This window comes from Maylandia zebra, linkage group LG15 (assembly GCF_041146795.1).
Source record: "Maylandia zebra isolate NMK-2024a linkage group LG15, Mzebra_GT3a, whole genome shotgun sequence".
Taxonomy (NCBI): domain Eukaryota; kingdom Metazoa; phylum Chordata; class Actinopteri; order Cichliformes; family Cichlidae; genus Maylandia; species Maylandia zebra.
Genome location: NC_135181.1, coordinates 401,732 through 420,170, shown reverse-complemented (window position 1 = coordinate 420,170; position 18,439 = coordinate 401,732). Strand labels below are relative to the sequence as shown.

The 18,439-nt window shown below is 43.0% G+C and overlaps 1 protein-coding gene across 5 annotated transcripts in view; it reads left to right on the top strand.

Annotated features, from left to right (window-relative positions):
• Nucleotides 1-18,439, top strand: part of disp1 (dispatched homolog 1 (Drosophila)) — a 120,424-nt gene that overhangs the window by 39,118 nt on the left and 62,867 nt on the right. For 2 of the 5 annotated variants that reach the window (XM_076873598.1, XM_076873599.1), the window contains exons 3-4: nucleotides 7,066-7,143; nucleotides 12,322-17,938. The exons of 1 other annotated variant lie outside the window; for it this stretch is intronic. The gene's annotated coding sequence lies outside the window, so the exon portion shown is untranslated. The remainder of the gene's footprint in view (nucleotides 1-7,065; nucleotides 7,144-12,321; nucleotides 17,939-18,439) is intronic. 2 more of the 5 variants (XM_076873606.1, XM_076873597.1) reach the window with 1 other exon arrangement.

Sequence of the window (18,439 nt, the reverse complement as noted above, 5' to 3'; positions counted from 1 at the left end):
TAGTCATTCAGGCCGGTGATGTGGGGCTTCTTAGGCAAGGGGACTATGGTGGAGGACTTCAGGCAGAGTGGGACAGTCGCCTGTGCGAGGGATTTGTTGAAGATCCTGGTGAAGATCCCAGCCAGCTGTCCTGCACAATCCCTCAATATTCGACCTGGCACACCATCAGGACCCGCCGCCTTCCTCGGGTTAACAGCCTGCAGCATGCGCCTCACCTCGTGCTCTTCCAGGGTGAGGGTGGTGCTGCTATGGGTGGCGTGTTGCTGCTGTGGCTCCAATACCTCCGGTACCCTGGTCTCAAAGCGGGCGAAGAAGATATTCAGCTCCTCTGCCAGCTCCAGGTCACCGTCCGTAGCTCCGAGATTGATCTTATAGTTGGTTAGGTGCTGGATGCCTTGCCACACCTGCCGGCTGGTATTACTCTTCAGATGGTCCTCAATCCTCCTCCTATAGTCCCCCTTTGCCTCTCTGATGCCTCTCTTCAGGTTGGATCGGGCTATGGTGTAGTAATCCCTGTTGCCAGACCTGCTGTGATTGGTTGGGGTGAGAGAAGGAAGACAGGATAAAGACATGCTGTGGAAGAGAGACAGAGGTTAATAACAGATATGATTCAATGCAGAGAGGTCTGTTAATACATAGTGAGTGAGAAAGGTGACTGGAAAGGAAAAACTCAATGCATCATGGGAATCCCCCGGCAGCCTACGTCTATTGCAGCATAACTAAGGGAGGATTCAGGGTCACCTGGTCCAGCCCTAACTATATGCTTTAGCAAAAAGGAAAGTTTGAAGCCTAATCTTGAAAGTAGAGATAGTGTCTGTCTCCTGAATCCAAACTGGAAGCTGGTTCCACAGAAGAGGGGCCTGAAAACTGAAGGCTCTGCCTCCCATTCTACTTTTAAATACTCTAGGAACAACAAGTAGGCCTGCAGAGCGAGAGCGAAGTGCTCTAATAGGGTGATATGGTACTACAAGGTCATTAAGATAAGATGGGGCCTGATTATTTTTGTCTTATATTCTAAATAAAGTGGAGGGGAGAGGGCAGTGTACCTGCCAAAGCATCCTTGGGTAACATTTAGCGAGATATCGAATCCTGAATTGCTCCTGATGCCTTCATTGGTGTGTGAATGTTGGATAGGAAGCAAAGTGCTTGTATGAATGTGTGAATGAGGCATGTATAAAGGGCTTTGAGTTCAGTTTTAGGTGGTGACCAGAATTAGTGAGCAGTCCTAGTTTGAGCACGTCTTGAGTGCCGACTTGTCTGTCTGGAGATGGTTTTCACTCAGAGGAAAGGAGTCTACGATGCTCACACATTGCTCAAATTCCTCCCCTTGTGTCATCGCCGCTAAAGCAAATAGCGACTTAGGGGGAAGGATCCTGCCACTGAATCAACACAGTGTCTTCAGCAGTTCAAAGGGAACATTTTCACAATTGCGAAAAGGTAGGAATTTTGGGAGTTGTCCCATTTAGTTCCTGTGAAGCTGTGACTCAGTTTTTTTGACGAACCCCTGCATTGGAAGGGTGCCTCTGCCTTGTGTAACCACGGTAACTTCTGACCCCACTTCCACCAGTCCCTTTATTGTGGCGGGACTGAACCCTGTATAAGTTCCGGGTCAATCAGCTGCATGTCCCTGCTCCTCTGGCTGCTGTTGTCCCTGTGGTTGGCGTACTTGTCAGATATCGACAAATTTTACACTACAGACCAGTTGACAGCGTGCAATAACCCGGCCGATTCATTCATCTTTACACCACCTCACAATCGACTCAACGGTGAGCTGTTTGTTTGTTTTGTTTTGTCACAATTAATGAAAATGCGGAGCCGCCATCGCAAATCCTAAAACACCGGTAAGCTAATGCTAGGCTAGCGACAGTAAGTGCAATTACTAGTTTTATTTATTGAATATTGTTGTTTTTGTTTATTCCATTATGGCCGAATGTTGACTTAACGTACCTAGAGTTGAACGAGTGATTTGATTTTCGTAGTTTTGTCCGTTTTGGATGTTTTTTGTTACTTTTCTGATGAAATGCCAAAACGGCCTATGAGATTGGTCAATGGTAACTTTATTGTCCCTAACGGGAAATTGATTTGCAGTGTGTCCGTACAAACAAGCAAACAGACAACCAACACATCACATACACTCACCAAGATAATATAATAAAAGCCTGATAGAACAACCTAGATTTTTCATCAAAAAGTGCAATGTGCAATGGCAACAACCCTTATGGTTTAGTGTTATTAACCATGATAATAGCACTAGGTACAAAATGTCTGTGAAGGTTCTCAGTCATCCAGGTCATCGTAGTCAAAGGAGCTTGCAAAGAAAAGCATCTGGACTTCTTTAAGTTGCTTGAAGACGCTAATAAAACCATGCGAAATAAAAAACCCATCTTCATTAAAAGAAGTTCCACAAAGCACAAGCCGATGCTATAGGATTTCCTCAGGCAAAAAAATAAGATAAAGGAATAAAAAAATGATATAAAATAAGTTAAAACACTGACAGACGGAGAAAACCTGCTGGTCGCTGCAAGAGCAGCGCCCTCTGACTCTGATTTTGCATTGAGTTAAATTCCACTGAGATTATTGAATCTGTTGCGCAACACCTGTGATTAAATGAGTTTTGTAAATATATGTGATTAACTTTGGATAATGTTTATTAGCTTTATTGCTGATATACTTTGATGGGACCCATGAGAATGTTTTTCTATAGTAGTATTTTGAATGACATTCATTCATTATAAGAGATGATGGTTTATTAATTGTTGTATGCAACATGGCATTAATTACTTGTCTTGGTTATTTATGGATTTATGTATTTTGTCACAGCAGTAGAATGCTGTTTCATTTTCTTCTGTGAATGATAATTTATGTTTTTGACCTTGTCTAGGTCAGGTTTTTTTTTTTTTTTCTTTTCTCCCGCGATCAGCCCTGATCAGCGCGGGATGGCGAGCCACCCGACCACCGCTACGTTGCGGTAGGAATCGTAAACCTATGGACTGAATTAAACTGTTGACACATGACCTATCACAGGTCCATGGAATTAAACTAAATCTCATACTGGACCACACCTCATCCCACCTCCTTTTGGAACCTAATAAGCTGTTTTGTATTGTCAACATTATTTTTGTTTGTGATATATATGCATATTTTTTATTTTTTGTACATCTGTCTATACATTTCTCAAAACAAACATAATATATATATTTTTGAGCTCTACTTTGGTTTCCTGTGTTTTATTCACACACTCAGGCTCCATAGTCTAAACTAATTCTGATAGCTCATTGTCTATGAAGCTGCAGTCAGGCGCCCTGGTCCTTTAACCGCGTTACACTTGATATTTTGGAGAAACTGCGAGGTACTGGGAGGGAGATCCCTCCCTTGGATTCGAGCGACTTCTTTGGAAATGAAAGTTGACTGTGACTCGAGCCATCGGATTAATTGGTGTATGCATGCTTGGCGAAGGCCTAGCGGCGACCTGGGGTTGATGGGAATTGCCTGTGAGATACTTGCATGTCTGAGCTCTTTCCACACCAACAGGCTGTCACATGATCACAGTAAGCAACAGGGGAAAAGGCAACAGCGTGATGACAAAGGGCAGAATTTTTACAAACTGAACCTCGTGATTTTGATTTTTAACATTTGCAGCGAAGCGTCTTCATATCTGTATTTAAATGACAAAAACAGGAAGGATGTTCTTTATTGAGAAGAATCGATGCTTTGATTGTCTTTGGGCCTTTCCGAAGCTTTGAGGTAGAAAAGAGTTTTCTTTTAAAGACTGCTCTCAGTGTGAGGGGGTAAATGCTACCCCTCCAGTGTTGGAGTGTGGGGAGAAACTTTGAGCTGTTATGTTGGGATAAATGGGTCCGTCTAACCCGAGCCCGTTGCTCAAAACGGACTAAAAGCTTCCTCGTCCGTCCATATTTAATAATCAAAGTGTTTTTATTGAGTTTTCAGAAAGCATATCATTCATACAGAAAAGCTCGAACTCAAGTCCTACCGCACAGTGTAAGACAAAACTATACCCAGACAGAGGAAGAAAAGAAAAGGGAAAAAAAAAAAAAAAGGTGGGGGGTTGCCAGTTATGGAGTGGAAGGAAACTCATCTTCAAAATAGGAAATGAAAGGCTGCCAGACCTTAAAGAATTTCTTGGTGTTGCCCTGTATAGTAAATCTGAGATGTTCTAATTTGAGGTGTGCCATCACCTCCTCCACCCAGCGTTTATGGGATGGCGGTGTTGCCTTTATCCAGTTAAGTAGAATCAATCTCCTAGCCAGCAATGAGGCGAATGCTATTGCCTTCCTCTGAGAGGCTGTTAGTTGAGTTTCCCTCGGTGCCACACCAAAGATGGCTGTCAGAGGCATTGGTTCCATATCCTTATTAGAAATGAATAAGAATGTTCTAAAGATGTTAGCCCAAAAGTCTTTCAGCCTGGAACAAGACCAGAACATGTGGCATAAGTTGGCTGGTACCTGTTTACATCTGGGGCAGGTCGGATCGGCCCCCTGGTACATTCTTGCCAGTTTCTCCCTTGACAAATGCAGTCTGTGCAACACCTTGAACTGTATCAATCCGTGTCTCACACATATAGAAGCAGAGTGTACTAGATCTACAGCCCCCCCCCCCAGTCAACCTCTGAAATGTCCAGCCCCAATTCTTCCTCCCATTTCCGTCTTACATTGTCCAGGGAGGGGGAAGCCACATTCTGAATATGTGTATATAGCGTGGAGATTGTCCCCTTAGCAGTCGGATCTGTGTCCATCAACTCGTCTATCCATCCGCTTTGTGGAAGCTCGAGGGAGGGGCTGAATGACTTTTTCACAAAGTCCCGAACCTGGAAATATCTAAAGTAATTAGTCTTGGAGGAGATTCCATAGTCCTTTTCCAGTTGAGCAGCAGATATAAAAGTACCATTTTTAAAAAGATGTTTGACACATTCCACCCCAGCTCTATGCCATTCCCTAAAGGCTGTTCCCCCGAGGGCTGGGGGAAACAAGTGATTTCCATAGATGGGAGCAGACAGGAGGGCGGTTCTGTTTTTAAAATGTGATCTGAATTGAGTCCAAATTTTCAGAGAATGAGATACCACCGGGTTGTTTGTGTAAAGATGTCTTGGTTAAAGACCAGGGAGCGCAGGGACACTGGACTAGAGACATACCTTTCCATATGAACCCATATTGGGGTTTCATCCTCATCCAACTCTTTGACCCAAAATAACAACTTATGTATATTAGCAGCAAAATAGTAGTGCATATAGTTCGGCAGAGCCAGACCTCCCTCTTCTTTCTGTCTCTCAAGAAACTCCCGTCTTATCCTGGGGACAGTTTTTTTCCAAATAAAGGCAGACGTACATTTGTTCAATTCCTTAAAAAATGATTTAGGAATGAAAATCGGTATCGTCTGAAATAAATAGAGGAGCCGCGGCAGTATAATCATTTTAACAGAATTTACCTTCCCTGCTAATGATAAGGGGAGCGACGCCCACCTTTCCACATCTAATTTCGCTTTGTCCAGTGCAACTTTAAAGTTATAGTCCAGTAAATCTTTATACTTACTAGTTACATTAACACCTAAATATGCGAATCTATCCTTATGTATTGCAAAGGGATAGGCCCGGAAAGAAAGTTTCCTCGCCTGTTTATTAATGGGGAAAAGAACACTTTTGTCTAAATTAATTTTATAGCCCGACACCCTCCTAAAATCTTTGATAATACCAAGGGCCACTGGGATACTAGTGGCAGGGTTTGACAGAAAAAGGAGGAGATCGTCAGCATACAAGGACAGCCTATGGTTTTGTGTCCCCCTTTGTATCCCTACCAATTCAGCAGCCTGTCTCAGCGATCGTGGCTCAAGAGTTGGGAGTTCGCCTTGTAATCGGAAGGTTGCCGGTTCGAGCCCCGGCTTGGACAGTCTCGGTCGTTGTGTCCTTGGGCAAGACACTTCACCCGTTGCCTACTGGTGGTGGTCAGAGGGCCCGGTGGCGCCAGTGTCCGGCAGCCTCGCCTCTGTCAGTGCGCCCCAGGGTGGCTGTGGCTACAATGTAGCTGCCATCACCAGTGTGTGAATGTGTGCGTGAATGGGTGGATGACTGGATATGTAAAGCGCTTTGGGGTCCTTAGTGACTAGTAAAGCGCTATATAAATACAGGCCATTTACCATTTACCATCATCGCAAGGGGTTCAATTGCCACATCAAAGAGCAGGGGTGACAAAGGGCACCCCTGTCTTGTTCCCCGGAATAGAGAGAAGGGTTCAGATACGATATTATTCGTTCTCACCATAGCCTGGGGGCTCGAATAAATTATTTTAATCCATGAGCAAAATGTTGGACCAAAGCCGAATCTTTCGAGGGCCGTAAATAGATAGTAATACTCTATTCGATCAAAGGCTTTGTGGGCATCTAAGGATATCACAATCTCTGGCATAATGTTATCTTCAGCAGTATATACTACATTGAACAGACGGCGGAGATTGCTGGAGAGTTGTCTACCTGCAACAAACCCTGTCAGCTCGTCCGTCCATATTTAACCCCCTCTGTGGCGACCACTGTCTTCATCTTCTCTCTATCGACACACACCTTAGGAACTGCTGATGTGAACCATATGCTGCCTTTGAATGGCCTTCTGTTCTGCTGAGCCCTTGCACATACTCAAGGTCATATCATGACCTTGAGTATGTGACCTAATCTTCACAATAAAGTGACCTTTGCAGACCTTATTAACAGACCCGCGAGTGGTGTGACCTCTCAGCTTCGAGGTCGAGGGGAAGGAACAGACTTGTAGATTTTGCCTATTTCGGTCTCTGTGTTTTAATTTATTTTTTTTACCAGACTCTCTTTTATTGTCTTACACTTAAAAAAAAATAAAAAATTCTTCCGTGGATTCCTTTACAAGCTTATTTCCAGCAGTGATTTTCAAGGAAAATTGGCACCAGCAGTCTTTCCTATTTAAGGCATAGATGGATAGCACTTGCTGCTGATCTTTAACTCAGTGGAGTCGTTTCTTTCCAAAGGAGCCGATTCTTTTCATTTTGTTTTGTACTGTGTTTCAGAGCAATCTTGTCTGTGTGTCCACAGATTGACCGGTGTCTCTGGGGGCTTTGAGAGTGTGACCGCATAAACAAATGCAGAGCACGGTGCATTGTCATCTTGCAGGTAAGGCATGTAGCTCTGCGTTTAACTGTAGATTGTGTATTTACTGTGCAAAGCTGCACACCATAAAGTTAACATCAAACTAGTTCTGAGGGACGTCCTGTTGTACATTTCCTTCATTCAGTAACTGAGTGAGGTTTAAACTAGGGTTGCACGATTTTGCATAAAATGAGAATCAAGATTTTTTGGCTTAGAATTGAGATCACGATTCTCTCACGATTCTCTTTTCCAGTATAAATATTTATTGCACTTATTAACTGCACATCAACTTCGTAACAGTTGAGACTGAACATAAAAACAATAAATAAACATAAAACAACAAATGTCTCACGTTTTGTTGTTGCCGCAAAATGTTGTACTGCTTGAAATTCCGTCTCCACCGTTGCTCGACGCTGCGTGTACAGAGCAGGTAGTGCAACAATAGAAAAATAGTTGCGGGACGGCACTGTGTAGCGTTTGTCTAGGGTGTTGATCATTTTCCTAAATCCCTCGTTTTGCACAGTGTTGATGGGAGCCATATCTTTGGTCAGGTGATAAGTGATAGCCTCCGTAATTTCTTTGTGCCTGCGGGAGTTCGACGTGTACAGGGAAGCGCTATATAAGGTTCCTGTTATTGGTGTTTGGGTGGTTGACCCGGACGGATTTTCTCCTGTCACTTTCTCGTCATCCCTGACGTGCTCTCCGTTGTTTTTTCCTGCTAATTTTAGCATCACACGGCACAGCTTCTGTATCACGTGGTATAAGGCTCCGTCCTCGTCATTCGTTGAGCAGGAAGAGTGAGCGCTTGTTGTCATGCAGATTACGTCCCGGATCAAAATGCCGGGACGTCGTCGTCTTTTTTTTTTTTTTTTTTTTTTTTTTTTTAATCGTTGTCATTTGGAAATGAGATCGCACATAAGTATGAATCGAGATCGCGATTTTCTAACGATTAATCGTGCAGCCCTAGTTTAAACCCAAAATGAATGTGATGATCAGTCTGCACAGTGCTCCCTTTGCCACGTGTTGCTTTATTAACTCGGCTAATGTGATGTTCATTATCGTCTGTATTTTGATATTTCCTGCCAAGAGGCAGAGCTATTAGCTAAGGCTGGCAGGCTGAACTGAGCTGTGTGGGTGCATCACACATATTTATTTATTTATTTATTTTTTAGAAAGAGGGGCAATACATATTAATGAACATTTTAACAAATGTAAATATGCCAGATTATAGCCTTGGGCTAATTTCCATCTGCAGACCCTCTGGCAGGTTGGTGTTAAACACAAGTTAGTAAAAACATACAGAGACACTCTTTACAGGTCATGTGACAAGGACAAAAACAGTGATCACATTATACTATAACAAACAATGACAAGGAGAGTGGACACAGAGGACAGTATAGATAACAATAACGGAAACACATCAATTATATTGCACAAACCCCAGTATTGTACATGCCCTGACCATCGTGATATTGCGTTCACCCATTGCACTAACAGTTGTTTCCCTTTTTGTAATACACTAACTCTTTGTATATGACCTGTAATATGTTTTATCCATCAGTTTGTGTTTTTTCTTCAACATGTTTTACTAAGATTCAAAGATCCAAAGTGTCATGTGTCACAAGAGAAAAAGGGCATTTCTCTGTGCAATGAAATCCTTTCTTTGCTGTCCACCCACAGATGCTGATTAATATATACAACAGGAATAGAACTGAAGATATAAAAGGAGACAAAATATGGAGGTGTGAAACAGAGATGTGTGCAAAACTATAGCTTAAGAAGACAGGAACGGGTGTGGCACTATATTGAATGTAGATACATATAAGGCAAAAACCTGAGCTCGGAAGTCAATATTTGGTACAATTAGAGGTGGGAATCACCATACATCCCACGATACGATGTTATCACAATACTTAATGCATGATACGATATTATTGCAATTTTTTTTAAATATTTTGCGATATTCAGATTCTGTCCATAAAGGTAAACTTTATCAATATTCATTTTATCTAAAATCAAAGTCTCGCACTCAGTCTTTCTCTCATTTCAGTTTTATTGTTGACAAACTGAACGGTTTGTATTACAGTCTAGTCCAGCTTAACTGAATGCAACCATCTGGTACAATTACAGCTATTTATGAAAACTATGCAGCCCATTCAGCAACTGAAGAATTTGAAAGTAAATTAAAACAAAATATGATTTTACATTAAATAAAAAAGTTTTAAACGTAATTAAAATAAAACATGTCTTAAATTAAAATAAGTAAACTGTCATGTTTATTGCTGCCAAAAACAGTTAAACACATTTGGACAGTGAAGGGATGTCAGGGTTCTTGCTCAGAAAAAGGATCAACATGCTCTGAAGTCAGAGCACAAAAACCTTTTTGTAACAAAATATCGATTTCTGCTGTCCCTGCATCGATACAAAATATCACGATACTACACAGTATCGATTTTTCCCCCACCCCCCCACCCCTAGGTACAATCATCTTTAACACAGCCTGAACTGTGCTTCTCACGTGGGAAGTTATCTTCAGGAATAGCTGTCTTCTCCTCTTCAGGACATTCAACGCTCGTCTTTGTTCGGCTGCTTTTGTTCGGTTCTCTGTCAGGACGATCCCACTCTGCTTCAGTAATGTCGAGGTCTGCACTGTGTGCTTGTTTTCTGTCCAGGCGTGCTCTTACTGCACGCAGTGTGTTTGGGGTCATTGTTACAGTATATCAAAAAATGAAGCCATGGGTCAATCAGATACTTTCTAGATGATTTGTAGTGTTAAAATCTGATGGTACTTTTATGCATTCATAATGACATTAGTGTTTTTGAACTTGCCAACACCTCTGACCGAAACGCCCCCACCATGTTTTACAGAGGGCTGTAGAGCTCTCAGTCTGTGCTGACTTTCCTCCTTTTAATCGCTCCAACAAACCTGTGTGTGGCAGCCTCCCTTCCACCTTTCGTAGATTAAACTGAAGAATCTACAGTGTTGTGTTTAGACATGAGTTAGATGTAGTTTTTATGTCTGGGTGATTCATAGGTCTGTGTTAAATGGCTAAACCAACAAAAAGAAAACCCCACATTCCTCTGAAAACGGTCTGGACTGGACCATGGGTGAGTGAAAAAGCTGCCGGTTTCCAGAGAAAATCCTGCAGAACTGTTGCTCGGGATCACTTTAAAAATGAGAAAAGGGTATGGCACCCAAAATGTAGAGCAGTAAGGGCTGTCTCAAGACTTCCTCACACTGAAAATAAAACAGTTCAAATAAGCACATTAGTAATTAGTAATATTTGTTCTGTAGTTCCATTAAAATGCTTCCGAGTGAATCAGAATTGAAATAATGAGATAGGGAGTCACGCTGGTAGACTGAGGCTGGGTAATGATGGAAAAATGTCATCACGATAACTTTATTATGATAAATATACTCTTGAATGGTTAATAGAACTTTATTATTAATGAATAACACGCACACACGGATATTATAATAATATATTTAATTACATTACAACCACACGATTGTTCTCACAGGTGTTAATATTAAACCATGGATACAGTTCTACAGACTTTATGTGTCTCTGTATATTACAAGTTGTTTTCCTGTTGTTTTATCAGCCGTGTACAGCTGATGAAGAAGCTGATGAAGAGGGAAGTTAGTGATATAAACCACACTGTTATTTGTAGCTGCCTATAAACATGTTTAGTGTTTAACACGGGAGTTGGAGGATTGACCGGTGTTTGCAGTCGGCCTCATGTGGCCACCGGGGGCGGTTGTTTTTGGCACTTCGACTTGTCTAAGGGTGCTGTTGGATCAGTAACTGCTCTTCTGTCTGTAACTGCTTTTTGGAAGGTAATGATAACAACGTCCACAACAAAACTGTAAGCTGGTGTTTAATCAGGGCTTTTTTCCAATTCAAATGCAGTGTTTTTTGTTCATGAGGTCCTAATTTCAGCTTTACTGCATGACGTCATGTCAGCAACCATTTAAAAGCCTCTAACTAACCAACAATCAGAATGGGAAAAGTCGGGAGCCTTTCATCAGTGTCCTGTAATCACGAGCAGTCTAATAAGGAAAACGTGCACGGAGGGAAGAACTGCTCTGTGACGCAGCTATTGCTGGACCTCTTCATTTCCCCCCGCCTCTGTATGGCGAGTTCAGACAAGCTTCTAGTTGAAGGGGAGGATGTTTGTTCTTCACCGCGCTACAACTGGGTCAGTGAGTGAGGTACAAGCTGTTTATCCGTGGCTCACAGTGCCCCCATACACCCCTATGATGGATTCATGGAAAAAACATGTCTCTCATTTTTTGATATTTTTTAAATGTCTTTCTGGCTGCGCTGATGTGCAAATGAAGCTTAATTTTTATTTCAAAACATTTGCAATGATTTGTGGTCATATCTCTGTGTGGTGGGGTATGACCAGTCCCACCGAGAAAAACGGTATAGACAGGATCAACTGTATCTGTTTACTCACTGTCCAATGTATGACTTCATGTTGACATGTAAGTCTAAGCTCAGGGAGCAGTGCAGCCTTTTATACGCAGGAAATCTCTCGCACGCACGCATCTCTGAGTTTGCACATTTTTCTTTTACACTCAGTCTGTGTTGCAAACACAGTAAAACACAGCATTTGTACTTCTACCAGTATATTAACCAGTGTTACCTGTCCACATGGATCTGTAGTCACACCTCCAAAATGCTAGCTGTGCTGCCGTGTTGAGCTGCTTTGTACATTGCTGTGAACACACTAGGCGTACACACAGATTGGAAGAGCTGTGCAAACCGAGACACACGGCTAGTGTGGCTGATGGTGCTGTTTATAAGAGACCGCCTAATGAACTGGTGCTCATTCAGCAAAGTGCAAAATGTCCATCACCAGCATGACGTAGCCCTGACAGCAGATTAAAAAGCCATCATTGGTTCTGATGCCATCAGTAAAGCTTTGATTCAGTTTGAATTACGTAGAGCCTGTGCAAGTGGCTGACCCCATTGCTAGTAATTGTACCTGTGCATGGTGGACTTGTGTTGCTCTACACCTTTGGCAGTGGACTTCCTGTCTTCAAGTTGGTCTTTTGTCTTCTATTCGCTTCTGAAAATTGTAATAGAAGCAACAGCCAGAAATGCAGAACAGGAAATAATGAATTGATCAATCAGCTTTTGGCTGCAGTGCTGAAACATGTAGTTAGTTTGTTTTTTTTTTTGTTTTTTTTAGGGAGGTGCATGTCAACTTAACCTCCCAGGACCTGGGGCCCGTTCTTCGTACCTCGCTAAGTAAGTTAGCTGGATTTGATTGTTGACGATTTCGCGTGATCCTGGATCGTTCGGTTCCCCGAAGCTCATCCGGGACTTGCTGTCATAGCAACAGAGCCGTAAGCATAAACCTGCTGGGGAGCAGGTTTACTTTATGTAAACAGGATTAGATCGCGGCCACGCAGGTATGTCCGCGTCATTCATACGAAAGCAACAGCGATATTCCACCACTGTTTCACCATAAATAAATAACATCAATGTAACTAAAGATAATGCAGCACTTGATCCTTTTATTGATTTCACACAGATACATACAGGTCATTCCCTAAAAAAGGGAAATGTACTATTAACATTCTATTACATGTATGTGATTATTACAAATGTAATTCATATTTCAGAGTAGTAATTGTAAATTACTTCGTGTAATCAAGATGAGAGACCACGGCTATAAAAGCGAAGGTGGATTTGGGAAGTCTGTCGCAGCCATGTCCTGTCCGTATACGCGAGCCACCCATTGCGGAAGGTGCAAGATTGATAAGGAGAGTTTTCAGGATTCAGCGTATATTGCGGGACAGACAGGATCCTTTAGCTCAGCGCGACAGTGTGCTCATAGAGAGACATCGATATTCCCGTGAGGGTATTATTTACTTAACCAACTTGTTGACGAGGGGGTGCAGGACCACCACCTGTCTTTTTTTGCTCTGCCCTTTTCTTGGTTGCTGTTATAAACAAACAAACAGATTATTTCAGGGTCTCTTTCCAAGAGACGACAAGCAATATAAGTGATAAATATTACCATTCTGTAGAATATTCTTATATTTCACTTTTACTTGTTCCCATGTTCTAGTGGGTCCTGTTGTGGCTCTAATGTGAAAGGGGATATAATATAACATATTATAATATAATGTAATATAATATTGGATAATATCGTGTAATATAATAAATCTACCCTACCGCCTACTGGTGTTGGCCAGAGGGGCCGATGGCGCAATATGGCAGCCTCTGTCAGTCTGTCCCAGGGCAGCTGTGGCTACACCTGTAGCTGCCTCCACCAGTGTGTGAATGTGAGAGTGAATGAATAGTGGCATTGTAAAGCGCTTTGGGTGCCTTGAAAAGCGCTATATAAATCCACTCCATTATTATTGTTATTATTGAATTACTTACGAGTTTAATTTGTCAGCAACTTCCTGCCAGCCCTCTCTCCTTGCTTTTGCAGCCTTTGCAGTGTTCCCTTGCGTTTTAATTAAACTCTGAAACTCCTGAAATCCCTCACTCAAGAGTTCTTGCTCTGCTGCCGAAAAACATCAAGCGCTCTCCTTCGACATTGTCGCCGACCAATCAGAGGGTTGCCGATCAATGTTTCTACTATCGATGCGTAGCCCCTGTTGGGCCACCCAGTGATCTCACATTACTTCATCCAGCTGTACTAATCGCCAACAGCAGGTGAGTTCGGAGAACCGGATTAGCGAGCTCACGGTTAGCGCGATGATTTGGTCTTGGATGTGTCATTTGATCTTGGATGTAGTAAGCGACGTATGAAGAACGGGCCCCTGGCGTCCACATATGTGGACATCACATTTGGGGTTATTTAGACCAAATTGTCACACTGCTTCCACTGCCCGACTGCAACTGCACCTTATGTACATCCTGTAGTATTCATTCCACCTCATTTCATTTCTGTCATCCTGTATTCTATGTATATAAGTTTAGATTGGTTATATATAGTTGGTTTACACAGCTTTGTGTATGTATGTGTATGCATGTGTAATGTGTGTGTATATATAGACACGTGTGTGTGATTTACATTGCTGTGCTTGAGAGTCACCATCTACCGGAACCAACTTCCTTGTATGTGTCTGTGCATATACCTGGCCAATAAACACGATTCTGATTCTGAAATACTCACTTTTGCTCTACAAGGGCCTGATGTCTACTTACGAGGACATTATGCTGCTACTGTTCTATTGAAATTTTAAACGAATGTCCTCATATGTGGCTCTCATTTTGTTAGAAACAAAAATCAGCTCACTCCCGGTGGCTACTTGGTGGGCCTGGCGCCTGTTGCTCGGTCAGGCCTCCTCCGGGGTGCGGGGGACCCTCAGGCCTCCGGCCTCTGGGCCTGCGGCTCGGTTCACTCTGGCACAGCTGGCTGCCGGCAGAGTCGGCGGGCATGCCGGTGCAGCCCCCTCTAGCTTCTGCTCGGTGGCTACTGGGTGACGCCTCGTCTGGGGATCCTCAGCCCTTCCCATGAGGGTGGCACGGATGCCCCTCCGGCGGTCCTCCTTGGGCTCTCGCACTCTGGGGCCTCTGGATGTCTGGAGCCTGGATCTCCTCCATGCCTGCTTCATGCCCTGGGGGGCGGGGCTATGGCTCTCTACATCCTCTTGCAGACCATTACATGGGGAAACCTTTTGAATACAAGCGCGCTGATCCACACAGGTGTGCACACGGGTGTTCACTGTTCGTAGACTTAAACTACACCTTTCCTGGCTGCTACTTCAAAGCACATTGTGCGCTGTCTGTCCTGCGTGCTGCACAACAACATTCAATATTTAGTATTTACTGCTGTTTACACTCAGCTAGATTAATGCGATGCTGTTGTGTTTAGTATGTTGCTTTGGTTTTTTTTTTTTTTGCTTGTTTTCTATTTCTCTCTCCACAGGTGATCCAGGAGATTTTTTTTCCCTCTCTCACTGTCCCTCTCCCCTTCTGTTTAAATTTTCCTTCCTCTTTCTCTCTCCCTTTCCTATCCCTCACTCATGTCTGTCCCATCTGTAACAACTGAAAATAAAATAAAATAAATAATAAAAACAAAGGTCGATCAAATGGACCAATACGGCAATGCCACGATGATCCATTTGGCAAAATAAATCCATCGGGTCTCCTTGTTGGTCTTCAGACAACAATTCTGACGGCTAAAGAACCAAATGGGACAGGCAAAAAAAATAATAAATCAGGTAAAAAAAAATAAATCTGGTAGTTCTTTGTTTTTACATTCATCAGGTCCCAATCAGCCCAAAAATCAAAGAGAAATTAAAAATGCTGCTGTGGAAGAGTTCAGGTCTTAGGAGGTTAAAGAGTGGGATTTCTGAAAGGTTTGCTATTACAGCATACCTATGGTGCACATTTAATGCAAAAGTATAAATCCCTCTGTCACGATCCTGGGTCTTAGGACCCAGTGTTTTGAGTTTTAGTTCATCTTGATGTTTATAGTATGTTAAGCTCATTAGGCCTCCTATGTTCATTTGCTTATTAGTTCCCCCTCGTGTTTCCAACCCATGTTAAGTCTCCCCTGCTCTTCGTGTGTTTCATGTCTGTGTCTTACCTTGTCAAGTTCTGGTTGTCATGTCTGCGTCTCATTATGTTTCCTATTTATTTGGAAGAGATCCTGTGCTTTTATATTATGGTTTATGTTTTGAGTCCTTTGATGTACTGTTTCTTGTTTCCCTAGGTCTGTTATGGTTATCTTAGGTTTAGCTCTTTGGCTTTGTTATATGGCTTCCCTGTGTTCCATGTTATGTCCACTGTGATGTGTTGTACCATGTTTCAGGTTCCTATGTTCTGTCTCTCCAGTTGCTGTTAAGTTTGCGTGTTTTAGAATTCAGTCATTGTGTTTCCTGTTTTACTTTGAAGGTCCGTGTCTCATGTGAGTGTTTCTAGTTTTGCGTCTGTCTCGTCCAGCCTGATTACTCCCAGCTGTGCTCTCCTTCTGTGTCTCATTCCCTCGTTATCCCTCTGTGTATTTAAGCTCTGTGTTTCTCTTTGTCAGTGTCGTAGTCTCCCTCATGCTGTGTGTGATTCTCCCCGTGGTTCCTGGTATACTTTATGTTTAGCTTTTAGCTTATGTTTTGTCTCCGTGAGTTTGCGTTTGGGTCCTCTCCTGCCTGCCACACAGCCGAATCATGACACCCACTTAATCCTCCACCACCAACCCTGCGCCAAGCCCGGAAATCATCCACCCGCCAACCCGGTCATATCTGTGGGAGGCTACAGCTTCATCAGACTGAGAACCGGAGCTAATGTCAGAGTTTCCACACCAAAGCAATTTACAGATATCCTCTCTTGTTAATATAGTATTAAATCTACTGCATGAGCTACAGCGTGCAGAAACATATGTGGCCAGCTTTGGTAGTAATACACGGTCGTAACAAAAGATCGTGCTTAGCACAAGAAAAAATGTCTTCGAAACAAAAATAGACTGCCATTGTAGCTCAGTTATTCTGCTAATGCAACAGATGATATTCTGCCTTTGTAGAGCTATGTGCATGTGCACTCTCATTTCTGTTATTTCTTTTAACTTAAAGTTTAAGCTAAAGGTTAATGAGCTATTATTCAAGATTTATTACCAAGATTACTGTCAGAAAACGACTACAAGAAGACAGCTCCTTGGAGGACAGGACCAACTTCACACCCGATCAGACCTGCACACTGTTAGACCTCTGCCTCACCACTAAATATTTCAAGTACAACGAAGGCTTTTACAGACAAAAACATGGCTGTGCCATGGGCTCCCCCGTGTCACCTATTGTAGCAACCTTTACATGGAGGAAGTGGAAAGGAAGGCTCTTGGGTCTTTCAAAGGAAGAGTACCCAGCCACTGGTACAGATATGTGGACAACACCTGGGTCAAAATCAAGACACAAGAAGTGGAATCCTTCACTGCGCACATTAACGCTGTGGATAAAAACATCAAGTTCACCAGGGAAGACACAAAGGACGACTGTTTGCCTTTCCTGGACTGCGCTGTGCACATTGAAGAGAACGGCAACCTCAACATCGAAGTTTACCGGAAGCCCACACACACGGACCAGTACCTCCTCTTTGACTCCCATCACCCTCTGGAACACAAACTTGGAGTAATCAGGACCCTACACCACCGGGCAGAACATGTTCCCTCTAAGCCTGAAGGAAAAAAGAAGGAACACACACATGTAAAGGAAGCACTCAAAACCTGCGGCTATCCTAAATGGGCGTTCTTAAAGTCAGCAAAGAGGCAGAGAAAAGAAGACCAGACACCAGCGAGGGAGGATAAGAAGGACAGACGCAACAACATTGTCATCCCCTATGTAGCCGGTGTATCAGAGAAACTCAGGAGAGTTTTCTCCAAGCACGACATCCCAGTGTATTTCAGACCCAGCAACACACTCAGAGACAAACTGGTTCACCCGAAAGACAAAACGCCAAAACACAGACTTAACAATGTGGTGTATGCTGTACAGTGCAGCGAGGAATGCCCAGACCTCTACATTGGAGAGACCAAACAGCCACTTCACAAGCGCATGGCACAACACAGAAGAGCCACCTCCACAGGACAAGACTCAGCTGTCCATCTGCATCTTAAGGATAAAGGACACTCTTTCGAGGATGCCAATGTTCACATTTTGGACAGAGAGGACAGATGGTTTGAAAGAGGAGTGAAAGAAGCATCTATGTCCACTGTGAGCGACCATCTTTGAACAGAGGCGGGGCTTACGACACCAACTCTCTGCCATCTATAATCCAGTTTTGAGATCCTTCCCAGACGCCTTAACGCCCACTCACATCCTGGGCCATCTGACCTCAGGAATTCACATGATAAGGTGGGGCCAGGTTTCACAATGAACACACCCGAAACTCTGGCTGATTGTGACCCACACCCAGTTTCACACCTCACACTATAATCTGTACTTTATTATTTATTTTTCTGACAACTTCTTATTTACACAAACTTCTGTACTTTCTGCTGTTTTTAATACAGGCTTGTTACTTTTGATTCAGCGTTATCACTTAAAGTGAAAACAAACATTGTATTCTTGTATCCTGATATTATTTTATTGTCGTCCTTCAAGGAGCAACTTTTTTCTCTCTTACTTGGAGTAAATTTTAGAGCCTGTACTGTTTAAATTTTGACTTGTGGAAAGAAATTGATTGTAATTTTAGTGAAGTATATTTAACACCATTATGGGCGATCGTGGCTCAAGAGTTGGGAGTTTGCCTTGTAATTGGAAGGTTGCCGGTTCGAGCCCCGGCTTGGACAGTCTCGGTCGTCGTGTCCTTGGGCAAGACGCTTCACCCGTTGCCTACTGGTGGTGGTCAGAGGG